Source organism: Phacochoerus africanus, chromosome 10, assembly GCF_016906955.1.
Source record: "Phacochoerus africanus isolate WHEZ1 chromosome 10, ROS_Pafr_v1, whole genome shotgun sequence".
Lineage (NCBI taxonomy): Eukaryota > Metazoa > Chordata > Mammalia > Artiodactyla > Suidae > Phacochoerus > Phacochoerus africanus.
The window spans coordinates 99745524-99760408 of NC_062553.1; the positions used below are offsets into that span (position 1 = coordinate 99745524).

A 14885-nucleotide genomic window follows, 5' to 3' on the forward strand; every position below is an offset into this window, starting at 1 on the left:
ACTTATTTAAATATTTTTATTATCTAGGAAGCAAGGGCAATAGTTGTGTGTAAGGGTAGGGAGCAAGGAAATATTGGAGGTTTGAGAAGAAAGAAGTGTCAAATGGTCATCTAGGCAAGTGGGGCATGGATGTTTAGAGTTTCTCCAATGTGGTGTAGAGACCCTGCAAGGTCAAAGTTAGTATTATTTTTTTTCATTTTTTTTATTATTTAAATGAATTCATCACATCTGTAGTTGTATAATGATCATAACAATCTGATTTCACAGGATTTCCATCCCACAGCCCAGGCACATCCCCCCACCCCCCAAACTGTCTCCTCCAGAGACCATAAGTTTTTCAATGTCTGTGAGTCAGCATCTGTTCTGCAAAGAAGTTCAGTCTGTCCTTTTTTCAGATTCCACATGTCAGTGAAAGCATTTGATGTTGGCGTCTCATTGTATGGCTGACTTCACTTAGCATGATAGTTTCTAGGCCCATCCATGTTGCAAAAAATGCTGGTATTTTGTTCTTTTTAATGGCTGAGTAATATTCCATTGTGTATATGTACCAAATCTTCTTTATCCACTCCTCTGTCGATGGACATTTAGGTTGTTTCCATGTCTTGGCTATTGTAAATAGTGCTGAAATGAACATTGGAGTACATGTGTCTTTGCGGGTCGTGGTTTTCTCTGGATAGATTCTCTGGATAGATGCCCAGACGTGGGAGTGCTAGATCAAATGGTAGTTCTATTTTTAGTTTTATGAGGAATCTCCATACTGTTTTCCACAGTGGTTGCACCAATTTACAATCCCACCAACAGTGTACTAGTGTTCCTTTTTCTCCACACCCTCTCCAGCACTTACTGTTTGTAGACTTTTTGATGATGGCAATTCTGGCTGGTGTAAGGTGGTATCTCAGAGTGGTTTTGATTTGCATCTCTCTAATAATGAGTGACGTTGAACATCTTTTCAGGTGTTTCTTGGCCATCTGTATGTCTTCTTTGGAGAATTGTCTGTTTAGATCTTCTGCCCATTTTTTGATAGGCTTGTTTGTTTTTTGGGTATGGAACTGCAGAAGTTGTTTATAAATTTTGGAGATGAATCCCTTGTCATTTGATTCACTGGCAAAGATTTTCTCCCATTCTGTGGGTTGTCTTTTTGTGTTGTTTAGGGTTTCCTTTGCTGTGCAGAAACTTTGAAGTTTGATTAGATCCCATTTGTTTATTTTTCTTTTTATTGTCAATACTCTGATAGGTGGATCTGAGAAGATGTTGCTGTCGTTTATGTCAGAGAGTGTTTGGCCTATGTTTTCCTCTGGGAGTTTGATAGTGTCTGGTCTTATATCTAGGTCTTTAATCCATTTGGAGTTTATTTTTGTGTATGGTGTTAGGAAGTGTTCTAATTTCTTTCTTTTACATGTGGCTGTCCAGTTTTCCCAGCACCACTTATTGAACAAGCTGTCCTTTCTCCATTGTATATTCTTGCCTCCTTTGTCATAGATGAGTTGGCTATAGGTGTGTGGGTTTAATTCTGGGCTTTCTATCCTGTTCCACTGATCTATTTTTCTGTCTTTGTGCCAGTAGCATACAGTTTTGATGACTCTTGCTTTGTAGTATAGTCTGAAGTCCGGGAGCCTGATTGCTCCAGCTCCGTTTTTCTTTTTCAGGATGGCTTTGGCTGTTCTGGGTCTTTTGTGCTTCCATACAAACTTTAAAATATTTTGTTTGAGTTTTGTGAAAAATGTCCTTGGTAATTTGATAGGGATTGCATTGAATCTGTAGATTGCCTTAGGTAGTATAGTCATTTTGATAATATTAACTCTTCCAATCCACGAGCATGGTATGTCTTTCCATCCATTTGTGTCATCTTTGATTTCTTTCATCAGTGTCTTATAGTTTTCAGAGTACAGGTCTTTTGTCTCTTTAGGAAGGTTTACTCCTAGGTATTTTATTCTTTTGGATGAGATGGTAAACAGGATTGCTTCCCTAATTTCCTTTTCTGCTTTTTCATTGTTAGTATATAGAAATGCTGTCTATTTCTGTGTATTGATTTTGTATCCTGCGACTTTGCCAAATTCGTGGATGAGCTCTAACAGTTTTCTGGTAGAGTCTTTAGGATTCTCTAGGTATAGTATCATGTCGTCTGCAAATAGCGATAGTTTGACTTCTTCCTTTCCAGTTTGGATTCCTTTTATTTATTTTACTTCTCTGATTGCTGTGGATAGGACTTCCAAAACTATGTTGAATAGTAGTGGTGAGAGCGGACATCCTCGTCTTGCTCCTGATCTCAACGGGAATTCTTTCAGCTTTTCACCATTGAGAATGGTGTTCGCTCTGGGTTTGTCATATATGGCCTTTATCATGTTGAGGTAGGTTCCCGTTATGCCCAGTTTCTGAAGGGTTTTTATCAGAAATGGGTGTTGGATTTTGTCAAAGGCTTTTTCTGCCTCTATTGAGAGGATCATATGGTTTTGATTCTTCAGTTTGTTAATGTGGTGTATCACACTGATGCATTTGCGGATGTTGAAGAACCCTTGCATCCCTGGGATAAATCCCACTTGATCATGATGTACAATCCTTTTAATGTATTGTTGGATGCGGTTTGCTATTATTTTGTTGAGAATTTTTGCATTGATGTTCATCAGTGAAATTGGCGTATAGTTTTCTTTTTTTGTGGAGTCTTTGGTTTTGCTACCAGGGTGATGGTGGCCTCATAGAAAGAGTTCAAAATTATTTTTAAAATACTACTAACAGTATTTGTCTTTTCACTCTCATTCTCTTTTGAGGGTATGGTAGAGGTCACGTGAGAGGTTGAGTGCACAAATATTCTGGCTGAGGTTTTGATTAGGATTGCACTGAATCTTTAAATTGTGGGAATTGAACTATTTCCAAGACTGAATCCCCTAGTCCATGAATATGGTATATACCTCTATTTATTTAGATTTGTTTTTCAATTTTCCTCAGCAGTGTTTTATAGTTTCCAGTGTACAGGTCCAGTACATCTTTGATTAGATTTATTTTCAAGTATTTGGTTTTGTTGGTGCTGTTGTAAATGGTATGGTTTGTAAATACTATTTATATATATTACTATTTAGTAATATATATATATAATATTATACTTAGTAATATAATACTTAGTAATATATATAATACTTATATATAATATATAATGTTAATATATTTAATATTAATTTAGTGTTATATGTAATAGTAAATACATATATAGGGAGAGGAGAATTAGTGTTTAGAGATTCAAATGATCTTTGTATATTTATCTTGTCACAAAGCAGCTTTGCTCAATCCAGTTATTAATTGCTATTTTCTAATCTCTTTCACTTTTGAAGGATATTTCCACTTGGTATAGAGTTAGAGGTTTAGAAGATTGTGTGTGTGTGTGTGTGTATCCTTCAGCACTTCAAAGATACCTTTAAACATGTCTTACACATCTTTGTTTCTGTTGAAAAGTTTCCTGAAGTCTTATTTTTGCTCCTTTTATAATAATGCCTTTTTTTCTTTGCTTCCTTTTGAGAATTTCTGTATTTGATTTTTTTTTTTTTTGCGTTTGACTGTATTGTGCTTAAGTGTTGCTTCTTAGCAATATTTTCTGTTTTAGATTTATTTAGTTTCTTAAATCTGTGGATTGATGTTTTTCATAAGTTTTGGAAAAGTCTTATCCAGTATCTCTTCAGCTATTATTTCAAGCTGATTCTTTTTCCTTGAGGACCACAACTGCATGTAGGTTGTATCTTTAAAATGTATCCCACATGTATTTTCCATACAATTCTGTTTGCTCTAGTCTTCTCTTCTCATGCTTCATTTTGGGTACTTTTTATTTGTCTTTTATTTTGAAATTGTTAATTCTCTCTTCTATTATAATCAGAATGGTGTTGAATATATCCAAAGGGTTCCAAATATCAAATGCTTTTTTTTTTCTCTTGTCTTTTTTTGCTATTTCTTGGGCCACTCCTACGGCATATGGAGGTTCCCAGGCCAGGGGTCTAATCGGAGCTATAGCCACTGGCCTACGCCAGAGCCACAGCAACGCTGGATCCGAGCTGCATCTGCAACCTACACCACAGCTCACGGCAACGCCGGATCGTTAACCCACTGAGTAAGGCCAGGGACCGAACCTGCAACCTCATGGTTCCTAGTTGGATTCGTTAACCACTGCGCCACGTCGGGAACTCCTCAAATGCTTTTTTTTTAGAATGGAATTTTATTCTGTGTTCTTACAGATTCTGAGTTTTTTTTTTTTTTTTTTGTGGAACTCTTTTATGCATTTTTCCTATCCTTTCCTTTTTTTTTTGTCTTTTGTCTTTTTAGGGCTGCACCTGCGGCATATGGAGGTTCCCAGGCTAGGATTCGAATCAGAGCTGTAGCTACCAGCCTACACCACAGTTCATGACAACGCTGGATCTTTAACCCACTGAGCAAGGCCAGGGATCAAACCCCTGTCCTCATGGATACTAGTTGGGTTTGTTAACCACTGAGCCATGATGGGAACTCTTTTTTTTTTTTTTTTTAATTTTCTTTAGCATTTTAATCATGATTATTTTAGTCTATGTTAACAGTGTCTGGATTATTTGAGTCTATATTTATTATCTCTTTTTCTTTTAGATTATTAGTCACATGCCCTTTTCCTGTCTGATAATTTTTGATTGTATGTCAGACAGTGTGTTAAATAACTGTAGAGTTCCATATAGTATCTTTTACCAGAGAAGGTTTCCTTTTTCCTCATTTGGGCAGATAGAGTGAGGAGTTGAAGTAAATAGGAGTCAAGCTGGGCTGGGGCTCCTTGTAGTCTTAGTAAGACCACTGGTTTATTTTCATTATTTTGGTGTGGACTTTCTAAGCTTTTGATTGAGAGCTACAAAAAGGACTTGATAATTCAGTTTTTCCTTAAGAAATATTTAATTCTTATTACCTGATTATCATTTCTTTATAAAAAATAAAATGGAAACAATTAAAAACAATTTAATTCTTTAATCTCCTGCCCATTATAACCTTCATATTCTAACAAATGTTTTAAAGAGGATGGATTTGTGTTTAAAGCAAGTACCCTCTCTTTAGCAGAATTGTGTCTCCATTATACAGACTATAGGAGATTTCATGCTGGCCTTTAGACACTCGTCCTTGTTCCCCTGCTTTTTAAATACAACCTAGAATTTAGCAAATGTACCATGAAGAAAATTAGCCTCTTGTTAGCAACACCTCAGATTTGCACTCTGCTGTCTAAGGGAGACACGACTGACCTCTAAAAGCTGTACAGATTTTATTCCTCTAGTAGTGTTCTTTGGGGTGGCTCAAGCCTGATTCTCAGTCCATATCCAACATCAGTATATGCTTCAAATCAGGAAATGACTCCTGAGAAGAAATAAGCAGGTGGTTTGTTGTTTTTGATTTTGTTTTTTTGTTTTTTTTTTCTTTTTTTTGCTCATTTTGGATGAACTCTCTCTGGAGTTGTAATTCATTTTGTTCTCTTGCTTCAACAGCCTTCTCATTATCTTTAAAAATATAAATTTTCTAATTTATCCTTTTTTTTTCTTGGCTGTTGCAGTGAGAGTTTTGGTCTGCTGCCACCTATTGCATTTTATCTGTCAGTGGAAGTCCCTATGAGGAAGGTTTCTCTGGTTCCTTCCTGCTTTATTTGATTTGTGCCTTTGCTTGTTAAATAATTTCTTTTTTAAAAAAATGGATTTTTATCCCCTCTTTTATGTACCTGAACATCACAATAAGTTCTTTGATAGCTTTATAAGTTACTTTCATTTGGATCTGAACACATAGTATGCTTGTTGAGTTTGCTGCTTGCTTTCTGAGCACTATGAATTTTATTTATTGTTTCATTCTCTTTTTTGGATCACCATTCCTACCTCTGCTCTCTTTGCTCCAATTGCTGACTGCCTCCACCATTCCACACCCTTAATGCAGTCTAGGATGAAGGCCAATAATTGAGATATGAAGCTTCTACTCCAAGCTGATACTAGTGATTTTGTAGATTTACAAGACTGACCCATGGTCTTTTTAGGTTAGTTTCTATCTTAATGGAGGCCGATTTTTTTTAGCCCTCCCTGCTACTTCTTAAAAGCCCTAGCCCAAGGCAATATTAAACCGGGGGTCTTGAGTCCTATTAGTAGAGGCAGAAATTGTTGCCCCTTTTACTTCTACCATCTACTCCTCAAGCTGCCATTGCAGACTTGTTTGACAAGCTGAAGTTTTAGACTCACTCACAGCATTACCTGCTTTTCTGTTTCTGATACTTTGAAATGTTTATTTTTGACTCTGGTTGTATTTTTATTTTTGTGTTTATATTCCATAATTCTCTGCTATATTTTAGCAAAGGGGAAACAGTTCATAAAAGTGTGAAATTACCACAGTATCTTGGTCAAAAGTTTAGAGAGAAATTTTGCCCTACATTTTGGCCAAACTCCTAACCTGATTTAATTATCAGTTATACTTGTTAGATTTTTTTAAGTGAATATATATTTGATCCCTAACTGGTTTGAGTTATTAATTATACCTTGTTCCACATTTTCACATACTTTAATTTTTTGGAGGGTAATTTCATTCCTAAGAAAGAAAGTAGAGAAACAACCCAAGTGTCCATTGACTTAAATGGATAAAGAAATTGTAATACACATATACACATAATTCAGCCATGGAAAAAGAAGGGAATCCTGCCATTTGTGACAACATGGTTGGACCTTGAGGGTATTATGCTAAGTGAAATAAGTCAGACAGAGAAAGACAAATAGTATGATTTCACTTTTATTTGGAATCTAAGACCAAACTTATTGAAACAGAGATCAGATTTGTGGTTCCCAGAGGTAGAGTTTACGAGATGGGGGCATTAGATGAAGGTGCTCAAAAGGTACAGGCATCCAGTTATTTATTTATTTATTTGGTTTATTTATTTATTTTAGGGCCACACATGCGGCAAATCTGAGCCTGATATGTTACCTATATTACCTCACAGCAACAACAGATCCTTAACCCACTGAGTGGGGCCATCCCACATCCTCGTGTTTACTAGTGGGGTTTGTTACCACTGAGTTACAGTGGGAACCCCCAGACTTCCAGTTATAAGATTAATAAGTTCTGGGGATATAATATACAGCATGGTGGCTGAAGTTAGCATTACTGTATTGTATATTTGAAAGGTATTAACAAAATAGATCTTAAAAGTTCTCATCACAAGGAAAAAAATAACTGTGAGATGATGGATGTTAACTAATCTTATTGTGGTAACATTTTGTAGTATATACATATATCTGTTGTACACCTTATACAATGTAATATGTCAGTTTTATATCTCAATAAAACTGGAGAAAATGAAAAAGTAGTACCTGGGCTTGTTTTCCTAAGACAAGATAGAATAATTAAGAATTACTAGTACTTTAGTTTTTCTGCTTCTCATCTTTTAAAAAAACATTTTAAAGCATAGCATTTTTAAAGAATTTAATCATTTCATTAATAAAATAACAGGCAGATATGTCAGCATTATACTTCCAGATGACTTTGGAAAGTGTTAGGTATTTAGGATTAACCTTCTAGGTAAACTCCAAATGTATTTTACATATATATGTATCTTGTCGTTATGGCCACACCCCTGGCATATGGAGGTTGCTAGGCTAGGTGTCGAATCAGAGATGAAGCTGTTGGCCTATGCCACAGCAATGCCAGATCCAAGTGGTATCTGTGACCTACACCACAGCTCATGGCAACGTTGGATCCTTAACCCACTGAGCAAGGCCAGGGATTGAACCCATGTTCTCATGGATACTAGTCAGGTTCACTAACCACTGAGCTATGACAGGAACTCCTCAAATGTATAATATTTTGATGCTGTATTTCACCAGATAGTAGTGAGATTCTAGGCTTCAGATTTCAAAATGGGTAATCTCATAATATTATATGTAATTTTTTTGTTATTGAAAGAACTTTCTCAATTGCATTACCTATGTGACTTTGTGAAAAATTCAGTTTCCTAAATTTATATTATGCAGGTCTATTTGTAAACTTCTGTCTGTTGCAAATACTATTTTTATTTTTTTAATTTATGAACTTTTAGAGCACTTTTATGTTCACTGCTGTTAAGGGGAGAGTGCAGAGAGTTCCTCTGCCCCATCTCTGCACACACACTGTTAACATCCTACGTCACAGTGGTGCACTTGTTATAATTGATGAACCTGCCTTGGCACCCAAAGCCCAAAGTTGACATTAGGGTCCACTCTTGGTGTTTACATCCTATGGGTTTTAACAAATACATAATATATATCCATTATTATTGTATCATACACAATAGTCTTACTGCCTTAAAAATCCTCTATGCTCTGCCTATCCATCCATCTCTCCCTATAACCTCTGGCAATTTCTAATAACTCTTACTGGTTCCATAGTTCTTACCTTTTCATTATGTTTGACAGTCAAAATTATACTTCATAAAGGCTTTTCATATTGGCTTCTTTTACCAGGTAGTATACATTTAAGACTTCTGCATGCCTTTTCATGGCCTGATAGCTTATTACATTTTAGGACTGAATGATATTCCATTGTCTGGATGTACCACAGTTTACTAACATTCACCTACCAAAGGACACCTTGGTTGCTTCCAAACGTTGGCAGTTAAGAATAAAGCTGTTATATACATCTGCATGTAGGTGTTTACCTGGATTCAGGCAATTACCAGGGGGCATGATTCCTGAATCATAAAAGATTCCGTTTAGTTTTTCAAGAAACTGCCAACTGTCTCCTAAACTGGCTGTACGTTTTGCATTCCCACCAGCAATGAAGAAGAGTTCCTGTTGCTCCACTTGCCACTATTTGGTGTTATTAGTGTTTGAATTTTGGCCATCTAATGTAGCGGCTTCTTGTTTTCACTTGCATATGATGACATATGATGTTGAATATCTTTTCATATACTTACTTGCCATCTTTACAGCCTCTTTGTTGAGGTGTCTCTTCAGGTCTTTTGCCTATTTTTTTACTCAGGTTGTTTTCCATTGTCCAGGTGCACCTGCCCCAGGTAAGCAAGTGCTTGTGTTGTATCTGCCTGCAGACGTCTGCGTCACCTTAGATTTTGGCCTAGTTGTTTGCTCTGTGACCTGAACTCTCTAGGCGTTCGAGAAAAATCTTGAACGTGTGGCTTGTCTGGCTTATTTTGTTGTAAAACTGTAGGCAAGAGACTTGTTCTCTGTGCCTGAGGGAATGAGCCAGAGAGTGAGCTGAAACTCGACGTTTAACTATGAAAACTTTAGGAAATTATTGTACATGTAGTATCTGTCTATTAGTATACTTCTTATAATACTTGTAACAGTTTTTAAAAGTTAATTCGCCTCCTGAGAAAGAGGCGGTAAGTAAATTCACTATTTAAAAAAAAAATTGTATGAATGTCTTTCATTTCAGAATTGCCCTAATGGTCTTGTAGCTGCCTTTCTGCTGGGAAATCAGCAGGCCAGTTAACAGAAGGATGGTGCTGCCAGTACTTACATTCAAGGTGGAAATGAAAATGAGGGAAAAACCAGTTCAAGGATCTTAAATAGAATTCATAAGAATATTAAGAATGTAATATATATTGCCTGAATTCTAATAATTAGCTAAGAAATGTAAGCCATTTAATAGCATATACATACAAAGGTAAAACCCTGAAGCATAGTACTGCTTTTAAAGATAGTGATTATCTTTGTATGAATGTGATAACCTAACACTATTACATTTTCTCATTTTGAATGATTATATGTCACACACACACACACACACACACACACATATATATTCACAACGGGAAAATTCTGTTTTAGACTGTCCGAAGTACTGTTGCTTTATATGTGCATACCTTGAGGGACTATCATTTCATAAAATGATAAAATGTAACCTGGCAGAAAATGTGAAACTGTGTGTCATTTAGTGGTGCGAGTATCCCATATGGTGCTTTTGTTGGAACTGAAAGGGAACTAAATATGAAATTCTGAGTCTAGTACATTTTTATCTAGTATTTTAAAGTAGCAGTTTTCCTACTAATTACCAGTCATTCATAATGCAGATTTTATCGCACGTTTGTGATGTCCTAACAATGGTTTTGAGTACCAGGAATCTAGCATTGCACAAACAGGCATTGTCCTGGGGGAGGCAGTATGGAAATGGACAAATTTCACTCCATCTTTACCATGAAAATTGTACACAAATGATGCATCACTTAATTAGAGAATATGATAAACACTACAAAGAAAACAGGATGAGGCATTAGAATTCAGCAATACATGATGATGAAGGCTATTTAAGATATGGTGATCAAGCAAAGCCTCTTAAGGAATAAGGTTGTTTTAAAACCTGAAGGAAAAGAAATTTTGCCTGGGGGAGCTTTATAGGGCAGATGGAGACATAGGCCCTAACTGGAGGACACTTGGTGTTAGAACTGAAAGGAGAAGAATGTGGTTGGAACAAAAAGGACTCAGGAATGAGTCCTGGGATTTGACTTAAGAAACTAGGTGGTGATGGGATCTACTAATTGACACAGGGAAGATGGGTGGGGAGGAACTTACTTGGGGTGTAAATATAGAGAGAATGCTTTTTTAAACATAATAAATTTGAGACGTCTATAGGGTAGGCACATGGATTATCAGTTTTGAGTTTAGGAGTGAAGTCAAGTCTGGAAAAATTTTCTCAACTTTTTTAAAGCCATATGCTGGCTTTTGGCTCTAACATGACTGAGGCCTGAGAAATAGTCTAATAGCAAGAGAGTAAAACTGTAAGAGACCTGTCCATAAACCCAAACCTCAAGATAAATGTGGATGTTTATATTAAATTGAGATGCAGACAAAACTGACAGAAGTCATTCTTTAAAATAAATGTACACCCTGAACATCATCAAGAGCATAAAGGCTCTCATTTGGAACCATGGAGACAGTTATAGACTTAGGCTAGAAGTTTCCCTGGACTCAGTTAAGTAGAAAGGAAGAACAAACAGGGCAAGTGTAGCTGTAAAAAGGGAAAAACAAACAAAAAATAAAACAGTTGTAAGAAGACAGATAAATCCACACTTACATTCAGATATTTTAACACTCTCCTTCAATAACTGACAGAACAAATAAATAGCAAATCACAGAAAATCAGTTAAGTACAGGTGACCTTTGAACAACGTGGGTGTGGACTACATGGGCACAATAATACATGGATTTTCTTCAATAAACATAATACCTGTATTTTCATTTTACAGATACTGAAATTAACTTAGGTACGGGGAAAAGTTTGTGTTCTATTAGAGATCACAATATGTGGATCAAAAGAACTAGGGTTTGAGTTCTGATTCTTTCTAGAATGTTTCAACTTGTGCCCTTGTGTGTGTCATTTGTCACTTCCTTTGTTGTTCAGTCAGAGATAGCAGTATGCTGATTTTTAACTGTGCAGGGGCTTGGTCCCCTAACCCCCAAGTTGTTCAAGGGTCAACTCTATATAGAACAATTGGACAACACTATCACCACTTGACCTAATTGACATTTATAGAACAGTCCACCCAGTAATAGCATATAAACCCTTTTCAAATGGTCACATTTACCAAGTTAGACATTCTGGACTGTAGAACAAGTCTTAATAAATTTAAAGGTATGCAAGTTATACAAAGTGTTATCTGGTCACAATTGAATTTAATGATAATATACAATAATGCAGAATGCCTGGGAATTCCCCAAATATTTGAGAACTATACCATTCACTTCTAAGTAACCTATGATTCAAAGAAGGAATCAAAGGGAAATTATATTGAATTGGATGGTAGTGAAAATACTTGAGGGAAGTTCATGACATTAAAGGATTATATTAGAAGAAAAGAAAAGTATGAGACAATGGTTTCAGTTTCTATTATAAGGAACTAGGAAAAGAAGAATGTACAGCCTGGAGTAAGCAAAGGAAATAATCATCAAATCCTATCAATTTCACCTACCAAATTTCCCTCAAATCTGTCTACTTCATTCTGACCCTGCTGCTACTGCCTTATTTATAATACTGGTTGTAGATAGTCAGTAGACCAGACAAAGTGGATAAAAGCGTAGAAGAGGGGTGACTGACCATCCTGGTTTGCCTGGGACTGTGGGGTGGGGGCATGGACGGGAAGGAGGAACAGCTGGTTCTCAGTACTCAGTGCTTCAACTGGTAGGTCTCAGGCAAACCAGGATGAATGGACTACTCTCATGTGGGTTCTAGGGCCAGACCCTGAATTTGAATCACTTCTTTTAACTTTGGATAAGTGACTTATTTTCATATGCCTTGATTTCCCCATCTGGAAATGGGTATCAGTACCCATCTTCAAGAGTTAATGTGAGAATCAAATGAGTGATGTATATGTAAAGTGCTTAAACACTGTAAAGCACTGAATTACAGTGGCCTTGGGGTAGTTCAGGATGGAGATTTTCTCTCTTTTTTCTCCCTTAAGTCCTAAGCAGTGGCCTCCTATTTCATCCTTCCCTTCTAGACTTTATTTCAAGCTTTCCTTCAGCTGTAACCAGTTAGCCTTCTAAACACAAATATAACAGTTTCCTGCTTAAAATTCTTCAGTGGCCCCTTAGTACCCATAGGTCAAAGTTCATAGTTCATAATAAAGTTTTTAAAGCCCAGCCTTTAATCATCTTCAGTAATTATTTTCTTCCATATATTTGTTCACTGGTCTTTCTCTTCTCCAAGCTTGGGTGTGTCCTGTTGCCTCAACTAGATTTTTTTTTTTTTCTCTTGTGTGTCTGCCTTACTCTAGTGCTTTCTCCAGACTAAGCTCCTTCTCCAGACTTTGCTGACTTCTCCTCCTATCCCATCCTTTTCAAAAGTAGGTTAGGTTGGCTTTCTCTGTACTCCCACAGCACTGTGTTCTCTCCTAAGTAGCACTGATTATATTACTACAGTATATTTTATATGTACTATATGTAGAAATATATATGCATATATTGTACTATATGGGTAAGTATAAATACAGTACTATAGTACTGGTTTTTAAATCAACTTTTGTTCTCATAGTAGAGGGAATATATACATAAGGTATAATAAATTTTCCTAAATTTAGCACATTCCTCTTGCCAGGATTGCCCTGTCTCCTTTTAATTTATTGTAAAATTTATTATTAATTTATTACAATTCCTAGAGAACTATAATTGGTTCTTCAAAACTTTGTTCATCTTGAGCACCTAATATTTAAATGTTTCACTGACATTTTCGCATTTCCTATCTACTTCCCTTGAGTTGATTGTTTCTTATCTACCAAGTTAGTAATTTTACTGTTTTTTTTTTTTTTGCGGGGGCGGGGGGGTGGGTAGCACTAAGCCCCATTGAAGTTACTGGTTTCCCATTCTAGACCAAACAATGTGACGACTTCATTCAGCATCTGCCTTGGCACAGCATTATGATAGGTTCTGGGGTTACACCATGAACAAGACTGACATGGTCCTTGTTCTTTGGATGCTTACACTCTAAAGAGAAGGAAGAATGACATTAAACAGGTGTAACATTGCAAACTTGATAGTGCTGTGAAAAATATTTGATGTTGTGGAAGTATACTATAGGGACTCAGTTTTGAGAAGGTGACTCTCAAGCTTACAGTTGAAGATCACGGAGGAATTAATTACATGAAGAGAGAAGGGAAACAAGTACTAGGCAGAGGAACTACAAATCAAAAGGCCCTTGTGTAACTGCATCTATTGAAAGTCATTGAAAGAAAGCTAGTGTGGCTGGAATAACACTGTGGAAAGTTTACTCTGGCGGCAGTAGAATTCTGGAGGGGAGTGGTTGCAGGTATGTAGTTTATAATGGTACCAGGAGAAAGATGACAATAGTTTGGAATAGGGTGATGATAGAGACTGGGGTGGGTTTGAGAGACTTTTTTTTTTTTTTTTTTTTTTTTTTTGCTTTTTAGGGCCACACCTGAGGCATATGGAGATTCCCAGGCTAGGGTCTAACTGGAGCTACAGCTGCTGGCCTATGCCATAGCCACAGCACCACCAGATCGGTGACCTACAACCACAGCTCATGGCATTGCCAGATCCTTAAGCCACTGAGCGAGGCCAGGGATCGAACAACGTCATGGTTCCTAGTCGGATTCGTTTCTGCTGTGCCATGACGGGAACTCCAGAGAGAGATTCTTACAAAGAAATATTTATAGGACTTAGTGATAAATTGGATCTTGGTTACTACTGGGATTGAAAGAGAGTGATAGAAACTGTTATCTGTAAATTTTTGGTATTTATAACTAGATGGATTTTGTTTTCTTAACCACTGTATCTTTCAGTATCTCGTTCAACACATAGAATGCCCAAGTAAGTATTTGTTGAAAATGGATAAGTATTGTTTTAGTTATGAAAAAAATTACATTCAGCTTCAACATAAATTATGAGTAGGGAATGTGTTCTTCAGTGGAATTAATCCTAATAATTTATTCTTTACATTGAAAGTTGAACATACATTTAACGGGATCTAGACCGTAGATTATTTTTGAGTATTCTTTTAAAATGAAATTTGTGTGTGACCAATTAGGTAAAGTGCAGTCATTTTGTGAGAGACATGATGATAAAATACTTCTAAATTCTAGAGAACCCTTGATATTTTCCTATTATTGAAGTGGTCCCCAAAGTATTTTTTTTTCCTTTGCAACACATTTTAGCTTTGTTGTAAACAATTCAAGCTTTTATTCTTGATTCACTAATGCACATGCATACTCACCCACTTTATTGTGAAAATGTTGTTTATTGGAAATGTGAACTGTTTAGGACCAGTATTCTCATTAAAGTAAGGAATTGAAACTTGTACAACATTTTTACTGTTGTAAAAACAAAACAAAAAACAAAAAAACTCTTTTTTCTTAAAACATTATTTATAACATAATTCTAATGTTTGAAAAGTAAATCTCAGTATAATAGCCAGTAACATTCAAAGTG

General features: G+C 36.2%; 1 protein-coding gene across 1 annotated transcript in view; it reads left to right on the forward strand.

Annotated features, from left to right (window-relative positions):
* ANKRD50 (ankyrin repeat domain containing 50) overlaps window positions 1-14885 on the forward strand; it is a 43874-nt gene that overhangs the window by 14218 nt on the left and 14771 nt on the right. The window lies entirely within an intron of this gene.